The following is an 18,913-nucleotide window of genomic DNA, read 5'->3' as shown; positions in this document are numbered from 1 at the left end:
TGACTCTGACAATTCACAGTCATCAGATTCAGGAGGGACCTTGTTAAATTTTACAAACTTTTCTGTTTGATCCTCAGTGCTAAACACATTCTTCTTTGAGATTTATGACATGCCAACCATCACACTTCCTTCCTGCCCCTTTGATCTTCCTGCCACTGCTCATTCACTGAGAACTTTTGTATTCACATTACAAATGTATTCCTTATAGCTGTTTTTGACGGCAATTTCAAAACCTAAAAGGCTCAACTGACAATGTAATCTCAAATTTGCTCTACTTTCTTAACTCCAAAAAACTCTGTTCATCCATACTCTACATATGAAACCTTCTATGATGTTCATACCATAAATTTCATCAATTATCAATTGTATTCAATCACTCAAACATCTGAGATTATGGTCATAAACCATCAGGAACTTGCCTACTGTCATTCAGAAGTAAGGGTATTAGCTCAATATAGACAGGAGGCTCTATAGGACCCTCACATACTTCTCACAATGAAGAGGAGGCAAATACCTATTGAAAGATTGAGAGGAGTCATACAGAAGGATTCTGAGAAGGAAATTAGGGATGTGAGTATGATCTTGGGGCAGACTTCTGTTTTTGAAGTGATGTTAGGAGAAGTAGGGATTGGGACCTGTCTTAAGGTGATGATCACAGTTAAACATTTGGGTACCGCTGGTAATCTGTGGGAATAGATAATCAGACCTGGGTACATTATTAGTAAGATAGCAGTGGATACTCCAAAATGGGATAATGATGGCAATTATAGTGACTTATCTGCATTTGTCTTCCCAGTCTGATGAATGACAGGGATATTTTTTAGTTCCAAAAAGGTATATTTTTTTCTGGAAATATTCATTTCTTATTGCTTATCAAACTTGTTGGTATAAAGCTGTTCATAATTTTTGAGTTTTTGTTATTTGAAAGAGATATAGAGATTATCTATCTGCTATTAACAGTCTCCAAATTCCCACAACAGCTGGGGCTGAACCTGGCTGAAGCCAGCTACGCAGAACTCAATCCAGGTCTCCCATGTGTGAGGCAAAGATATAAAAACTTGAGTCATCACCAGCTGCCTAGCTGAGTATGCATTAGCAGGAACCTGAATCAGAAGACACACTGATATGAGATGTAGGCATCATAAGCACTATTTTAATTTCTGTACTACAAAGACCACCTCTACAATAAATGTTTATATTTTTTAGATTTTATTATTTTGTTTTTATAATAATTTACTACTGTATTTTTATTTATGACAAGTGTTTGTAAAATGATGTGCATAATGCGCATGTAAATATGGGGTCAGACTCACATACTTTGACATAGAATGACAAACCTAAACACTTATGAGGCCCATCAGTTACTTTTTTTGAAATATTATAATGAATATTTATTATATTTATTATTTTATTTGAAAGAAAGAGCATCAGAAAGACAGTTAGAAAGAAAGATAGATCCCCTGTCTGCTAGTTCACTCCCTAAATGGCTGCAACAGCCATGACTGGAGCAGGCTGAAACCAGGAGCCTGGAACACTATATGGGTCTCCTACATGGGTGTCAGGGGTTCAAGAACTTGGGCCATCACCTGGTGACTTTTCAGGCTTATAAGCAGAAAACTGGATTGGAAGCAGAGCAACCAGGACTTGAATCTGTACTCTGATCTGAAGTCCTGACATCAGGTAATACAACCATGGCCCCGTCTACAATGTTTTTTTAAACCTTCATTATCCCTACAAAATGGATATTTAGGTCTCCATTTGTATGTCTTATTTATATAATTAATACCACTGAGTTTTTCTTTATTAATATCCTATGGTTTTTTGATTTTTAATAAGGCTTAGAGTGGGAGGCAGATTAGGGGAGGGAGACACATGAAGAGAAGTCTTCCTTCCCCAAGTGCGGGCATCAGCTGTGACTAGGCCAGATGGAAGCCAGGAGCCAGGAATTCCATCCAGTACTCCCACATGGGTGACAGAGACCCAGAGCGTGAACCATCATCTGCTTCCTCCAAAGGTACACATTCGCCAGAAGCTGGATCAGAAGCAGGCACTCTGATGTACAATGTGGGCATCCCAAGCAGTAGTGTCATTAGCTGTGCCACCACACTCATCCCTGTGGTTTTCGATTTTACTAATATTGTTGAACGAAAAAGCCCTAGACTTCTTTATTTTCTTTATTAGACATGTTCTTTTTCTTTATGTTCTCCTTTTTCCTATTGTTTATTAATATAAAGAAAACAGATTTCATGCATTCCATAGGTACATTTCCAAGAAGACAACCACACCTCCTTCCCTCCTCCCTCCCTTTGTGCCTCCCTCTCTCCCTCCTTTCATCATTTTTTGCAAAGATATAATTTTAATCCACGTTATATTCACAGGCTTAATTCACCACCAGCCATAATATTCAACAAGTAAAAAGTAGGAAGACCACATTTCCACAGTCTTTCTTGGCCTTCTTGAATTGAAAAATGCAAATTGAAGGTGATGTCATTGTTTTCAGTTTTTCCTTTAAGTTACTTTCTAGCAATTTATCTTGAATCCACGTCATATTTCCTTTTTCCTACTATGATAATAATTTTGAATGATATCATGGGCATTGTGAAAGATAGATTTAAGAGATGGGATTGTGTTATAGCCCTTCAAAATATATTTATTATATTAATATACTAAAATTTTTTCATTCAGTTATGGACATTTGGGTTCATTCTGGTTTTTGGCTTCTATTGAAAAAAGCTTCTATAAGTATCTGCATACAGGTCATTGCGTAGACAAATGTTTATTTCTCTTGAATAAACACATAGTGTTGGGATTGCTGGTTGTTATGATTAGTGTATGTTTAAATTTTATGACAATTTGCAGAACAGTTTTTCAAAATGCAGGACCATTTTCCATTTCCACCTACATTGCATTTAAGTTCTGTTTGCTGTGTGTACTAGCACTTGATATTTTCAATTTTTTAAAAAGTAAAAATTCTAATATGTGTGTAGTATTAGCACCTTTGTTCTTTAATTTGCATTTGCCTAGTGACTGGTTGCATCAGTTTCAAGTACTTATTTGCCAATCGTGTCTCTTTTGTGAAGTGTCTATTCAAATATTTTACCCATTTAAAAAGTTGAGTTATTTTTCTTTGTCATTGATTTGTAAGAACTCTTTATGTGTTAGGATACAAGTCCTTTAATTGAAATATATTCTGTAAATATTTTATTAGTCTGTTTTTTTAAAGATTTATTTATTTATTTATTTGAAAGTCAGAGTTAAACAGAGAGAAAAGGAGAAGCAGAGAGAGAGAGACAGAGAGAGAGAGAGAGGTCTTCCATCTGCTAGTTCACTCTCCAATTGGCTGCAATGGCTGGAGATGCACCAATCCAAAGCCAGGAGCCAGGAGCTACCTCCAGGTCTCCCACATGGGTGCAGGGGCCCAAGAATTTGGGCCATCTTCTACTGCTTTCCCAAGCCATAGCAGAGAGCTGGAATGGAAGAGGAGCAGCTGGGACTAAAACCAGCACCAACATGGGATGCCAGTGCTTCAGGCCAGGGCATTAACCCACTGCACCTCAGCGCCGGCCCCTTAAATTTTAATTTTTTTTGACAGGCAGAGTGGACAGTGAGAGAGAAACAGAGAGAGAAAGGTCTTCCTTTTTCCGTTGGTTTACCCTCCAATGGCCGCTGCGGCTGGTGCACCGTGCTGATCCGAAGGCAGGAGCCATGTGCTTCTCCTGGTCTCCCATGCGGGTGCAGGGCCCAAGCACTTGGGCCATCCTCCACTGCCTTCGCGGGCCACAGCAGAGAGCTGGACTGGAAGAAGAGCAACCGGGACAGAATCCGGCACCCTGACCAGGTCTAAAACCCGGTTTGCCGGCGCCTCAGGTGGAGGATTAGCCTATTGAGCCGTGGTGCCAGCTTAATTTTTTATTTTACTTGAAATGTAGAAAGAGGTGTCCCATCTACTGGTTCAATCCCCAAAATGCCTGCAATAGCCTGGAAAACAGAACTCCATCTGGGTCTCCAACAATGGTGGCAGGAACCCAGTTACTTGAATCATCACCTGCTGCCACCCATGGTACACATGAGCAGGAAAATGGAATCAGGAATTGAGCTGGGACTCAAACCCAGGTACTCTGATATGGGATGCGAACATCCCAAACTGCTTCTTAACCATTAGCACCAAATACCAACCCCACCATTTTCATTTTTAAAAAGTGTCTTTCAAAGTTCTTAAATCATTCATTTTTATGAAGTCCTGTACATCATTTCATTTTTTTTTTCATGGTTTATGTATTTGCTGTCATATTTAAGAAATTTTATCCTCACCTCATTCAGTAACATTTTCTCTATACTGTTTTTCTTGTTTTATTTCCTGGATATTCTATTGTATTGTTTTACATTAGTTATAGCATCTTTATTTGTTTTTAGATTATTTATTTATGTTTATATTTATTTATTTATTTGAGAGGTCTTCCATCTGCTGGTTCACTCCCCCAGTAGCTGCAATAGTCAGGACTGTGCCAAGCTGAAGCCAGGAGCCTGGAACTCATTGGGGTCTCCGACATGGGTGGCAGGGGCCCAAGGGCTTGGCTGTGTTCCCCTGCTTTCCCAGACACATTAGCAAGGAATTGGATGAGAAGGGAGCTGGAGCAGCTGTCATGTGACCTGGCACCCATATGGGATGCCGGCATCGCAGGAACCTGCTATGCTGCAAGGCTGGTCCGTAAGATGTATTTTAAGTTTGCCTTTGTATTACATTTGAGGTGAGTGTTGAGATTTTACTTAAATTTGATGTTTAATTGTCCCAGCGCATTTTCTTGAAAAATCGTTTTTCTGAATTTCATTTTCATTTCTGTAAAAAAAATCAATTATAGATGTGTGGATATATTTTTGGAGCCTTTAAAAATTCCATCAACCAGTCCCAGCTGCTCCTCTGCCGATCCAGCTCTCTGCTGTGGTCTGGGAGAGCAGTAGAAGATGGCCCAAGTCCTTGGGCCCCTACACCCACGTGGGAGACCCTGGAAGAAGCTCCTGGCTCCTGGCTTCAGATCGGTGCAGCTCCAGCCATTGCAGCCATCTGGGGAGTGAACCAGCGGATGGAAGACCTCTCTCTCTGTCTCTACCTCTCTCTCTGTAACTCTGTCTTTCAAATAAATAAAAATAAATCTTAAAAAAAATTCCATTAAGCTATATGTTTATCCTACCACAATCTTTTGATTACTGCTGCTTTATAGTAAGACTTAAAATTAGGTCATCTGAGCCTCTCATATTTGGTTCCCTTTTCCAAAATTGTTTTGTCTTTTTCCAAATAAATTTTAGAATATTTATAAAATTTTTTTTGATAGGCAGAGAGGACAGTGAAAGAGAGAGACAGAGAGAAAGGTCTTCCTTTGCCATTGGTTCACCCTCCAATGGCCGCTGCGGCCGAAGCACTGCGCTGATCTGAAGCCAGGAGCCAGGTGCTTATCCTGGTCTCCCATGGGGTGCAGGGCCCAAGCACTTGGGCCATCTTCCACTGCATTCTCGGGCCACAGCAGAGAGCTGGCCTGGAAGAGGGGCAACTGGGACAGAATCCAGCTCCCCAACCGGGACTAGAACCCGGTGTGCCGGTGCCGCAGGTGGAGGATTAGCCTATTCAGCCGCAGCGCCGACCAGAATATTTATCAAATTGTATTTTAAAATTTACTGAAAATTTTATTGTTAATGCATTGAATTCATAAATCATTTTAGGAAAGAATTGATGCAATGATATTGAAAATATGAAATATTGTGAATTTCTCAATCTAATAGGATTTTCTTTTATTTTATCATCCATAGTTATTTGTTTTCAGTGTACTTATCTGGCATATATAAAATATTTGATTTATCTCTAAGCATTTCATATTTTTGGTGTTATTTTTAATAGTATTGGTTATATTTTAACGTGAATTTGTTTTAATTTTCAAGTGTTTTTTTTAGTATGTAATTTTGCATTTTGACCCTGTGTTCTGTGAATTGGTTAATTTAAATTAAAAATTAAAGTAGATTTTAAAAAATTGACTTTTGGCTGTCTGGCCTCATAGTCACAGGCACACAGGTATGTTCATTCATCCTCTGTCCTTGTGCCCCATTTCCTACACTTTCCTCTTTCTGACCGCAGGAGTTGCTGTCTGCAGCCCGCCGCCAGAGTCTGCTGAGGGGAGCGAGAAGAGACCCGCGGCCTGGATAACCTGCCAGAGACCCCAGCCACGAGAGAGGAGTCCACTCCCCTGCCACTGCTGCCAGCGCGCCCCGCCCACCTGCTCCCCTTTCCCTCAGCTCCATTCACAACGCAGCCAGCTTCTCCAAAGTGGTGTGATTGAAGGGACCTGATTTCATTGAATTTTATGTTGAAGACTGTAAATATGTTCATATAAGTGTTGCACAATCCAAACACATTCAGTTGTCTTGGAAGAAGGGATATTTTAAACACTTAAATGAAATTAATCTTTTCCACTGTATTGATCCAAATGATTCAAAGCACAAAACAGATTAATTTTATGTTGTTAACTGAAAGGAGAATCTGACCAGTCATGAGCAGGGTTAACAACAACAACAAAAAGAGCAAAGCTTAATTGGCTTAGTGTGGGCTTCAGTGATTAGAAAGACTGGGAAGATGATTCAGATGAAGGCAGGTCTGAATTTGATCATTCCTCTGAATTGATGAACAACATGGGTGGACCTGAGGATGTCGATTTAACAGAAGGAGATGGAGCAGACGACAAATCACAAGATGACGATGATGACAAAATGTCAGATTTGGAGTAAGGAATACTGTCATCACCTGCATTTTGAGAAACTTCTCTGCAAAGTTTTGAATTGAGAGAATTCATGAGTTGATAGCTCTAAAGGCAGATGCTGTATTGGCTTCCTTTAGCCCATTTTTCAACCTGTTTTTAAAGGATTCAATTCACTAAGGGTTGATAACATACAATTTTATGGGGCAATTTTAAGTAGCAACTTTGTGCATAAACATTTTCCAGACTTCCATGAAGCTATTGAGGTCCTAGATAATTGACACAGCAGTTGTGATCAATAAAAACAGTTCATCTAAGTCTCCTTTACTTCCTAACATACTGACAGGATGGGAAACTCTCAGCTTAGGGAGAGATGTAAATAAATTTTAGGACATGCACACAGAGTGACTGCCACCTTACACGTAAGTTGCTGGTGCTCTGGTGTGTCCTTCAGGATTGCTCCACTGTTTATTTTTCAAAACACATACTGCACATTATTATATGTAAGTTATCTCTTGTCAGTGCTCCAGCTGTATCTAAGCCAAAACTACTGAATGCCCTAACTTAGAAGGTTTTTGAAGCCTTTTCATTTGGTATTGTTTGGCCCTAAAACTTTTACACCTCTTAGCATGGAGGACAAAGAAAGCTGTGCATTGCTGCTTGATAGTCTATACAGATTTATATTTGCACTGTTAGTATGGCAAATTTTTGAAAAGGTGTTAACACATTATGGGAATTTTCCTTATTTCTTATTTCTTATTTTGATTCAGATTATACCAGGGTTTAAAAACCCTGGTTTTTCATGACATATTAATGACAGTAGCGATTTTTGAAAAATGTCTACATTCTTTCTAATAAACTGTTGGAAGGCCTAAAAAAAAAAAATCCCTGACTTTTTTTTGAATTTCCTACATTCATTTACAAATTCCCTCACCATGTATAGATTTTTAAGTTATACTACTCAGAACCTACAGTAGGGTCAAAAGTTAGAGTGAGAGTGTACTTTCTAATCTTATTAATTTTTTTTGAAGAAAAGTCTATACAACTAGTGTGATAATGAAATAGCAGTATATGATGAAAAAAACAACAAAATAGTAATGAAAGAAGTAAAATAACTGAACGAGTCAAAAGGAATATTGTGTCCATGGACTGGATGACAACATTTCAATGATACAAATTCTCATATTGATATATATCTATATAGTGTTAATGCAATTCTTGTCTTAAATTACAAAAAGTTACTTACTAATGAAAAACAATCTGACTCTAAAATTTATATGGAAAGAAAAATAATTGCTAAAAAACAAAAAAGAAACACAACCCAAATTAAAGATTGACTGTGTGGCAACAGTTCTCAAGATAGTATGAGCTGGTACCACAGCTTACTAGGCTAATCCTCCGCCTGTGGCACCGGCACCCCAGGTTCTAGTCCCAGTTGGGGTGCCGGTTCTGTCCCGGTTGCTTCTCTTCCTGTCCAGCTCTCTGCTGTGGCCTGGGAGTGCAGTGGAGGATGGCCCAAGTACTTGGGCCCTTCACCCACATGGGAGACCAGGAGAAGCACCTGGCTCCTGGCTTTGGATCGGTGCAGCGCGCCGGCCACAAGGTGCCAGCCAGAGTCTTGAGGGGTGAACTAACGAAAAAAGGAAGACCTTTCTCTCTGTCTCTCTCTCTCTCAGTGTCTAACTCTGCCTGTCAAAAAAAAAAAAAAAAAAAAAGGATTCTCTCTCTCTCATTCCCCTTCTCTTAAAAAAAAATTAAAAAAAAAAAAGAAGACAGTGTGGTATTAGTGGAGAGACAGACATACATCTATGGAAAGGAATAGAGAATTTGGAAATGTGTTCACACAAGTACAACCAAGTGATCATAAGTTACAAAAGCAATTCAAATGGTAGTCTTTTCAACAAATGATGTTGGAATAATAGGACTTTGATAAGCAAAAGTAAGTGCACAAATGATCCTGACTCAAAACTGAAACCTCACACCTAATAACAAAAATTAACTTAAAATGGACCATAGACCAAAATGTAAAGTTTAAGACTATAAAACAACACCTTAAATTTTTTAAAGATTTACTCATTTATTTGAAAGGTGAAGTTACAGAGAGGCAGAGGCAAAGGCAGGGAGAGAAAGAGAGAGAGAGATCTTCCATCCTCTGGTTCGTTACCCAAATGTCCACAAAGGCCAGAGCTCTTGGCCAGATAGAAGCCAAAAGCTAAGAGCTTCATCTGGGTATCCCATGTGGGTACAGGGACCCGAGCACTTGAGTCATCTTCTGCTGCTATCCCAGGAGATTAGCAGGGAGCTGGATCAAAGTGGAGCAGCTGGGATGTGACCCGGGCCCATATGGTATGCTGGGGGTGCAGGCAGCAGCTTAACCCACTATACCACAGCTCCAAACTTGACTATAAACCTCATACAGGAAGACATAAAAATCTTTATGACTAGGGTGACAATACAAAAATCCAATTGATAAATTTAAAGAATGAAGCACTATAGCAAAAATTAAGACTTTTGCTTCCTGAAAGGCCTTGTTGACAAGATTAAAATACAAGCCATGTAATGGGAGAATGAATCTGTAAATCACTAACTGGACGGAGTACTCATATATGGAACATTGTCAATAGTCACTCCAAGGAAACAAACCAAGAAGAAAATAGACAAACAGGCCGATTTGAACAGGCGCTTTATTAAGACATCTGACAGTAAGTAAGTGCATGGAAACATGTTCAAAATCATTAATCATTAGAAAAGCAAAATTAAAGCCATAAAAAAGAGCCCACTTAATACCTACTAGCATAGCTAAAACAAAAAACGGTGAAAACACTAACGCAGGGAAGGATATGCAGAAATTGGATCACTAATACAAGGCGTATGACACCGAATCTGCTAGAGCCTTGTTCCTGGACTTCGCAGGCACCAGGAATATGAAAAACATATTTTGTTTATAATATACCTGGTTTAGTGTGTTTTTTCAAGAGAAGACTGAACAGATTAAGACAATATTAATTGGAATAATTGAGTCATGGCCTATCCACACCACGGAACACTAGTGGGCAAAACGAGGAAGGAAATATTAATGTAGGTAGCTTGAGTGGGTGGCAATGTTCACCTACAATAAGAGAAAAGCCAGTATCTAAAGGGTCATGCGCTGTATGATTCTACTTACCCAGGATTCTCAGAGAGGCATATCAGTTGGTGCCAATATTTACAGTTGGTGAGAGTGAGTTACAATTAAAGAGAACACAGGTGAATTTCCAATCGTTTTCACTTCTCTGGCCGAGGCCTGGGCCTGGCGCATGCGTAATAAAGCCCGAAGGGGCCCCAACTTCCGTCAGGCGCCTTTGAGGCCTGGAGGCGGAGCGTCAGGGCCTACGTGGGCTTGGCAGCTGGTGAGGACTTCTGACTGGAGTGAAAATGGAACTGGAAGCTGAACCTGCGGGACTTCCCGAACCTGTGAGGCCGGGGCCCGGCTGATTTCGCTGCTATGTTCTCTGGACATAGGGCGTTCGAGTGTCCCAAGGTCCTGGGCCCTCCAGTGGAATATCTGCCCAGGCCCAGGGTGGTGGGCTTCCACGCCATCCCTAACGTGAGCTAAGGAGTCGCCAGAGGCACCCCCTCGCCAACGCCAAGGACGAAAACCCCTCAGGGTGAGTAGCGGGACCGCTCTGGTCAGGTCTGGGTCTGGGTCTGGGTCTGGGCTGGGACTTGGCTCCCCTAACTCCTTCTCGTCTCCAGCATCTACCCTGGCAGAGGCTTCATGCTGATTTGGAAGGGGGGCGAGGCACGTGGCTTTGAGGCCCAGTTCCTACCTGGGAGGAGGGCAGTGTTTGGTGCGGCTCTGATAAAAGCCACCTGTGTTTTGGGTAGAGGGTAGTGAGTAGTGGGTATAGGAACCTGAAAGGAGATTCCGACGATAAAGTTGCCTGTCTGAAAATCACTCTCGGCAAAGTTAGGCTTGTGTTCTGGGCAGATTGAGTCAGCTTTAACACTTAGACTGGTCAAATCCCAGCGCTTTCTGAGTGCACAGTACAAAGACCTAGGTCATGACTTGCATGTCTCCAGCTGCAACAAATATATATAAATCAGCCTAACCTAATTAAGGCACACCCTCCCTTCATGTTTGGAGCCTACCAACTTTACTCTCCAGTTTTTTATTTAGCATTGTTCTGATTATAACAGCCCTGTAATATTTCTTGAAATAAGGTATTGTGATGCCTCTGGCTTTGCTTTTGTTGTTTAAGATTGCATTAGCTATTCGGGGTCTCTTGTGTTTCCTTTTGAATTTTGGCATTGTTTTTTCTAGATCTGAGAAGAATGTCATTGGTATTTTGATTGGGATTCCATTGTATCTGTAAATTGCTTTGGGTAGTATGGACATTTGACGATATTACTTCTTCCAGTCCCCAAATGTGGAAGATTTTTCCATTTTGGGATGTCGTCTTCTGTTTTTTCCCTTAATGTTTTGTAATTCTCATTGTAGAGATCTTTCACATCCTTGATTAAATTTATTACAAAGTATTTTAATTTTTTGTAGTTATTGTGAATGGGACTGATCTTATAAATTTTTCTCAGCATTGCATCACATATACAAATGCTATTAATTTTTTGTGTTGACTTTATATCCTGCAACTTTGCCAAACTCTCATTAGTTTCAGTGGTCTCTTAGTGTTGTCTTTTTGTTCCTCTCTATATAAAATCATGTTATCTGCAAACAGGGGTAATTTGATTTCATCCTTTCCAATTTCTATCCTTTTGATTTCTTTTTCTTGCCTAGTGGCTCTGTCTAAAACCAGAACTATATTAAATGGCAATGGTGAAAGTGGTCATCCTTGTCTGGTTCCAGATCTTTTTTTTTTTTTTAACTTTTATTTAATGAATATAAATTTCCAGTGTACAGCTTATGGATTACAATGGCTTCCCCCTCCCATAACTTCCCTCCCTCCCACAACCCTCCCCTCTCCCGCTCCCTCTTCCCTTCCATTTGCATCAAGATTCATTTTCAATTCTCTTTATATACAGAAGATCAATTTAGTATAAAGATTTCAACAGTTTGCACCCACATAGAAACACAAAGTGAAACATACTGTTTGAGTACTAGTTATAGCATTAAATCACAATGTACAGCACATTAAGGACAGAGATCCCACATGAGGAGCAAGTGCACAGTGGCTCCTGTTGTTGACCCAACAAATTGACACTCTAGTTTATGGAGCCAGTAACCATCCTAGGCTGTCGTCATGAGTTGCCAAGGCTATGGAAGCCTTCCAAGTTTACCGACTCTGATCATATTTAGACAAGGTCATAAAAGACAGAGTGAGGATAGTAACCAATGATCCTAAGAGTGGCATTTACCAGGTTTGAACAATTATACAGCATTAAGTGGGGAAGAGGACCATCAGTACACACAGGTTGGGAGTAGAGCCATTGGTGGTAGAGTAGAGGTTATGATTACAAAGGAATGAGGCCCAAGTGCACTAGACAGGGCCTAGAACAAAGGACAGAGTCATTATTAGAGGAGCTAAGAAAGGTGCTGTCTAAGCTACAAGTAATTTTTCTGATTTAGAGGCAAATAGAACCTGATAGAAGGGGCTTGATAATAATCTGTTGGGCTTTAGGCCTTGTAAATTCAGAGGCCCAGGCCTATCTATCTCTTCACATGGGGTATATCCTAAGGGAGGTGATACTTTTTAAATGTACTTTTTAAATTATTCAATTAAGTGAGTATTGTCTATCTGAAATTATATATTATGATATATATTTTTCTATGTTTCCTTTATTGATTGGTTAATGATTAATTTAACTGTTTAAAAAGCCAAGTTACAGAGAGAAAAGGAGAGACAGAGATACCTTTCACTTTCTGGTTCTTCCCTGCAAATAGTCATAACAGCAAGGGCTGGGCCAGGCCAAAGCTGAAAGCCAGGAATTCCACCTGGGTCTACTACGTGGGTAGCAGGGCTCAAGTAGTTGGGCTGTCTTCCGCTGCTTCCTCAGGCACGTTAGCAAGCAGATGGCTCAGAAATGAAGCAGCTGAAACTCAAACCAGTGATCATATGAGATGCCATCATCACAGGTAGTTGCTTAACATGCTGAATCACTAAGCCAGCCCCTGGATTCATTTATTTTTGAGAACAAAGATTTAGTAGAAGTTCAAGTTTCTTACTTGACTGTTCCTTTTGCTCTTTTAGCTACAGCAAAGCTGAGAAAAAGAAAGGGAAATGGGGAAATTGTTACTGAGGTTCCATAGAAAAGAGTTAATGAGGGAAGACCTAACATAAGATATCATAGAAAAGGATTCCAAGTAGTATATGGAATTGTCTATTTTTAAGATTCTTTGAAGTAAATTCAACTGAATTTGAATCATTATATTTTTCTCCATTAATTTTAGTTTAATGTAAAATTATGATATCCTTACTTCCAGGGTTTATAATAAATTCATTAATAATATTCAAGGTTGTTTTTTAAAAAATAGATTTACCTGCCTTAAAAAGATGTGCAACAGGTAGTTCGGATGCTTTCAGTGGGAGTCTTAATTTTCTAAAGCGAAGTTCCTGTGAAAGCAGAGGAAATTCTCAGTTGCTCCATTCCCACCTCATAGATTGCATTCCTTGGAGAGCACCAGCCAGTGGACAGAGGATGCCTCCAAAGGACACAGGGCCTAGGGGAGGACCTGGGTTCAACAGCAGGAAGCAGGAGAAAGAATAGGATGAGTTGAGTTTCAGCCGTGTCCCATTTGAATCACCTGATAAGCATCTACAGGGAGGAGTCCAGGGGGCAGTTGTTATATGGGTCTGAAAAACAGGAGAGAAGCAATTACAGCAGACAAATTTCGAAGATAATATTTTTCTTAATGGAGTGAAGACATTGACCACATATTAAGCTAATATTTCAAATACAGATCCAGGAGTAATGGATCTCTAGTCAGGTCCTCGATTTGTGTCATCATTTCTTTGGACATCTTTTCCCCTTATCATTATACACTTGGATTTCTTATTACAGTCTCTGCAAAAGGCAAAATCCAAATAATATTTTTAAGCTCTAATGTTGTATAGTCCTTCACAGTTTACTAAAGTTCTTTTCAATATAGCTTTGGACAAAGTGTCAAGTTTGTGAGCTGGCATTAGAGAAGCAGCCTAGGGCCAGGAAACGAGGATAGACCCACAGACCAGCAGTTCTAATGAGGTTGCTGCAAGTATTTATTCTGGGGTCATGGCCAGTGTTCAGAACCAGAAGTCACAGAGTTAACCAAGCCAAGGCCCAAATTTGAAGCCAAGAGTCAAAGCCAAGGCTATGGGCAAAGCCAAGAAGCAGTCACAGGATTAGCACATCAGAACAAGCCCCAGAACTGCTGGTTCCAGATCTTAATGGAAATGCTTCCAGCTTTTCCCCATTTCTTTTTTTTTTCCCTCTTTTTTTGACAGGCAGAGTTAGACAGTGAGAGAGAGAGAGAAGAAAGGTCTTCCTTCCGTTGGTTCACCCCCCACATGGCCGCTACGGCCAGAGCGCTGCGGCCTGCACACCGCACCGATACAAAGCCAGGAGCCAGGTGCTTCCTCCTGGTCTCCCATTCGGGTGCAGAGGCCTAATCACTTGGGCCATCCTCCACTGCCTTCCCGAGCCACAGCAGAGAGCTGGACTGGAAGAGGAGCGACTGGGACAGAGTCTGGCGCCCCAACCGGGACTAGAACCCAGGGTGCTGGCGCTGCAGGCAGAGGATTAGCCTAGTGAGCTGCAGAGCCAGCCAGCTTTTCCCCATTAAATATGATGCTGGATGTGGGTTTGTCATATATTGTCGTGATTGTGTTGAGATATGTTCCTTGTATACCCAATTTGCTTAAGATTTTTTTCATGAAAGGATGTGGTATTTTATGAAATGCTTTCTCTGCATGTATTGAGATAATCATATGGTTTTTATTCTTCAGTGTTTTAAAGTGATGTATCTCTTCATTATTTGTTTATGTTCAACCATCCCTGCATCCCTGGAATAAATGCCACTTGGTCTGGGTGATCTTTTTGATGTGTTCTTGGATTTGGTGATTATTTTGTTGAGGATTTTTGCATCTGTGTTCATCAGGTATATTGGTCTGCAGTTCTATTTCTTGTATCTTTTTTTCTGGTTTTGGAATTAAGGCACTGCTAGTCTCATAGAAGGAGTTTGAGAGGGGTTCCCTCACTTTGAATTACTTTTGAATCATTTAAGATGAATTGACATTAACTCTTAAAATGTTTGGTAGAATTCATCAGGGAAGCCATCTAGTCCTGGGTGTTTCTTTATTGCAAGCATCTTTAATGCTGATCCAATCTCAGTCTTGGTTATTGGCTTATGTAGGTACTCTGTGTCTTTGTACCTATATTTGATTAAATCATATGTGCCCCTATATCTTCTAGATTTTGCAATTTGTTGACACATAACTGTTTTTAGTTATTCCTGATGATTCTTTTTATTTCTGTAACATCTCTTTTTCATCTCTGATTTCATTAATTTTGATCTCCCTTTTTTGGTTGGTTTGGGCATTGGTTTACCGATTCTGTTAATTTTCTAAAAATTACATTTTTACTGATCTCTGGGATTTTTATTTTAATTTTCTAGTTCTTAATATTTCTTTCCTCCTCCTAATTTTGGGATTGTTTTACTTTGGGTCTCTCGGTCCTTGAGATGCATTATTGGATAGTTCTTTGATACCTTTCCAATTTCTTGACATAGGCACTAATTGCTAGAATCTTTCCTCTTAAAACTGCTTTTGCTGTATTCCTTAAGTTTTCATATGCTTTGTTGTCATCATCATTTTTTTCCAGGAAATTTTCAGGTCTTTTTAAATTTTCCTTTTGTTCTGTAACACACTGTTCATTCAGAAGCCGGTTGTTCAGTCTCAGTGTTTTTGTTTTCTACAGTTTTTGTATGCTGTAGATTTTCAGCTTTATTCCATTTTGATCAGGAAACATACATGGGATGATTTCAGTTTTTTTTTAATTCACAGATGTAGGATAAAATGTTCTATAGATAGCAGATCCATTTGGTCCATAGTGTAGATGAGCTCTATTGTTTTTGTCTCATTGATCTGTCACCTGGTCAAAGTGGGATGATGAAGTCCCCATTATTATTGTATTGGAGCATTTGCCTCCCTTTAGAGCCATTAATATTTGTTTTAAAATGTATTTGAATGGAGAATGTTAGAGCTCTGCATTGCTGTCTCTGAGGTATATGAAATCAATCAAGAAGCCCAAAAGAATCAATACTCGCTTTACTGTTCCTCATTCCAGAAGTCCCTAAGCGGTGCTCCTTTCTTTAGTCAAAGTCTTCCTCCCCTTGTTAGTTGTGTACATCCAGGGTTTCTTTTTGGTTATATGGGGGAGGTCTTAAGAGGAATGGTTTTACCTCATCTCCTATGGAACTAGAAACATATTTTAAAACATTTAAAAAAAACTTACTCAGTGGCTTATTGATTTTATTTGAAATAATTAAGACAAGTTTAATTACCATATTCACATGTAGACGCCTCTATATTTTGAACAGAAAGTCTTTTCTTTTTTTAATTTTATTTTTTAAAGATTTTATTTATTTATTTGAGAGGTAGAGTTACAGTGAGAGGGAGAGGGAGAGAGACAAAAAGGTCTTCCACCCATTGGTTCACTCCCCAAGTGGCCGCAATGGCCAGAGTTGAGCTGATCCAAAGCCAGGAGCTTCCTCTGGGTCTCCCACGTGGGTGCTGGGACCCAAGCACTCGGGCCATCTTCTACTGCTTTCCCAGGCAACTGCAGAGAGTTGGATTGGAAGGGGAGCAATTGGGACTAGAACTGGCACCCATATGGGATGCCAGTGCCTCAGATTAACCTACTGCGCCTCAGCATCGGTCCCAGAAAGTGTTTTCTAAAAAGAAATGCACCAGAGACAAAGTCCTCTTGTGGGACAATATTCTCAAATAGTTCCTTACTCTACCCCTCGCCACAGTATGTAACTTAAAAGAAGTCAAATTGTAAAGAAGGTATTGTAATCTTTATCTTTTGTGTAACTGTTATGTTATCTCATTTACATCCTATTTAAAATGAACATGGGGGAAGAAACATAATAGGGTTATTCTGAGGATTTACTGAATTCATTCTTGTAAATCCCTAACAACAGTACCTAGAATGGAGTCAACAATCTGGTATTGTCAACTGCTGTTGCTAATACATTTACTTCTGTATTCCACTACTAACATTTGACATTAAGCTCTACTGTCCAACTTTGCAAATATATAATTCAGGGTATTGTGATTCCACATTTTTTCACTTAAGTAGACAGGAATACTAGTTGCTAATCTGGGTTAAAACATTTTGAGGTAGGGTCAAGCTTGGTGGCATATCATATTAGGCTGCCACTTGTGACTCCAGCCTCTCATATCAGAGGGCTGGTGCTAGTCCCAGCTGGTCTGCTTCCACCCAGCTCCCTGCTAATGTGCTTTGCCAGGCAGCAGAACATAGCCCAAGTAATCAGGTTCCCGCCACCCATGTGGGAGACCCAGATGCAGTTCCTGACTCCTGAGTTCAGCCTGGTCCATACCTGGCTATTGAGAACATTTGGAGAATGAACCAGGGGATGGAAGATCACTGTTTCTCCCACTCTGCCTTTCAAATCTGTAAAGAAATAAAATCTTTTTTTGTGTGCAGAAAAATTTTGAGGTAGTGGTGTAAATATGGTAAATATGAGTTTTTGTAAAAGTCACAGACGTAGCAGAATTGGATCCAAACATTCAGTAACTCTAATCATGAAGAAATGTTCAACTGATCAGTAGTAAGAATCCAGTTAGGAAAAACAGTGGCTTCAGCAAGAGCAAAAGTTTAACTCAGCCTTCCATTAATTTATTAGTTTTTCATTCATTCATATCAAATACACATTTAAACTCATTTTTCTGTAGTAACTGTGTGAAAATTAGAAACTTGAGGAAGAAGTAGCTATTAACTATCTATATGAAGCTTCCATTATTGTAGGGATAACAAACACAGAATATGTGACTACCAGTTCATTGTGGGTTTGAAGAATATGCTCCCACAGCTCTATAAGGAGATGACGGCGTCCTTACTTTAATCTAGAGCTTTTGTTCCCCTAAGATACTGCATTTGAAAGAGTTGAGAGAGAATCTTCCATCTGCTGATTCACTCCCCAGATGGCCACAATGCCCAGGGCAAGCCAAAAACAGGATCCAGGAGCTCCTTCCAGGTCTCCCATGTGGGTGGCAGGGGGCCAAGCACTTGGGCCATCTTCTGCTGCTTTTCCCTGGTGCATGAGCAGGGAGCTGGATCAGAAGTGGAGCAGCCATGAAGTGAACTGGTGTACATATGGGACACCAGTGTTGTGGGCAGTGGCATTACTTGCTACGGTACAACACCGCTCCTGATCTAGAGCTTTAAAGAGGCTTTTTGGAACATGGGAAAAATATTTTGCTCCGTACCTGCAGTGTAAGAGGTTTTGCCCTGCCTGGTGCAGGGAAAAATATTTCCAATAAAGTACTACATATTAGAGGGTCGTGAGGCAGCAACAAACATGGGCCTCCCTCTCGCATCCACCCTCCTTTTTCCTTCCTTTATTTTTCTTTTAATGTTTGCAGTGACATACTTTCAATTTACTTTATAGCTACAAGCTTAATCCTCCATTAAATAAAGAATCCAACAAGTAGTAAATAGAAAGACTACTGGCCGGCACCGTGGCTCACTAGGCTAATCCTCCGCCTTGCGGCGCCGGCACACCGGGTTCTAGTCCAGGTCGGGGCACCGATCCTGTCCCAGTTGCCCCTCTTCCAGGCCAGCTCTCTGCTGTGGCCAGGGAGTGCAGTGGAGGATGGCCCAAGTGCTTGGACCCTGCACCCCATGGGAGACCAGGAGAAGCACCTGGCTCCTGCCATCGGATCAGCGCGGTGGCCATTGGAGGGTGAACCAACGGCAAAGGAAGACCTTTCTCTCTGTCTCTCTCTCTACTGTCCACTCTGCCTGTCAAAAAAAATTAAAAAAAAAAAAAGACTATTGTTCCTCAGGAGGGTAGATGAGGGGTTTAAACAGTAATCATATCTCAAGATGTCCATTTTGCTAATATATACATTATATTTTTGCACTTTTTTCTCCACATCCTTGCTGGCATTTGCTGATTTTTGATTTTTGGATGATAGCCCTCTAATGGATGAGGTGAAAACCGATTGTGGGTT

General features: G+C 40.3%; 1 pseudogene; it reads left to right on the top strand.

Moving 5' to 3' along the window:
* Positions 1–495: 495 nt before the first annotated feature.
* LOC133763756 (prostaglandin E synthase 3-like) lies at positions 496–7,515 on the top strand (annotated as a pseudogene).
* Positions 7,516–18,913: the final 11,398 nt, after the last annotated feature.

Source organism: Lepus europaeus, chromosome 7 (genome assembly GCF_033115175.1).
Source record: "Lepus europaeus isolate LE1 chromosome 7, mLepTim1.pri, whole genome shotgun sequence".
NCBI classification, from domain to species: Eukaryota; Metazoa; Chordata; class Mammalia; order Lagomorpha; family Leporidae; genus Lepus; species Lepus europaeus.
This window is presented reverse-complemented; position numbering and strand designations above follow the sequence as displayed.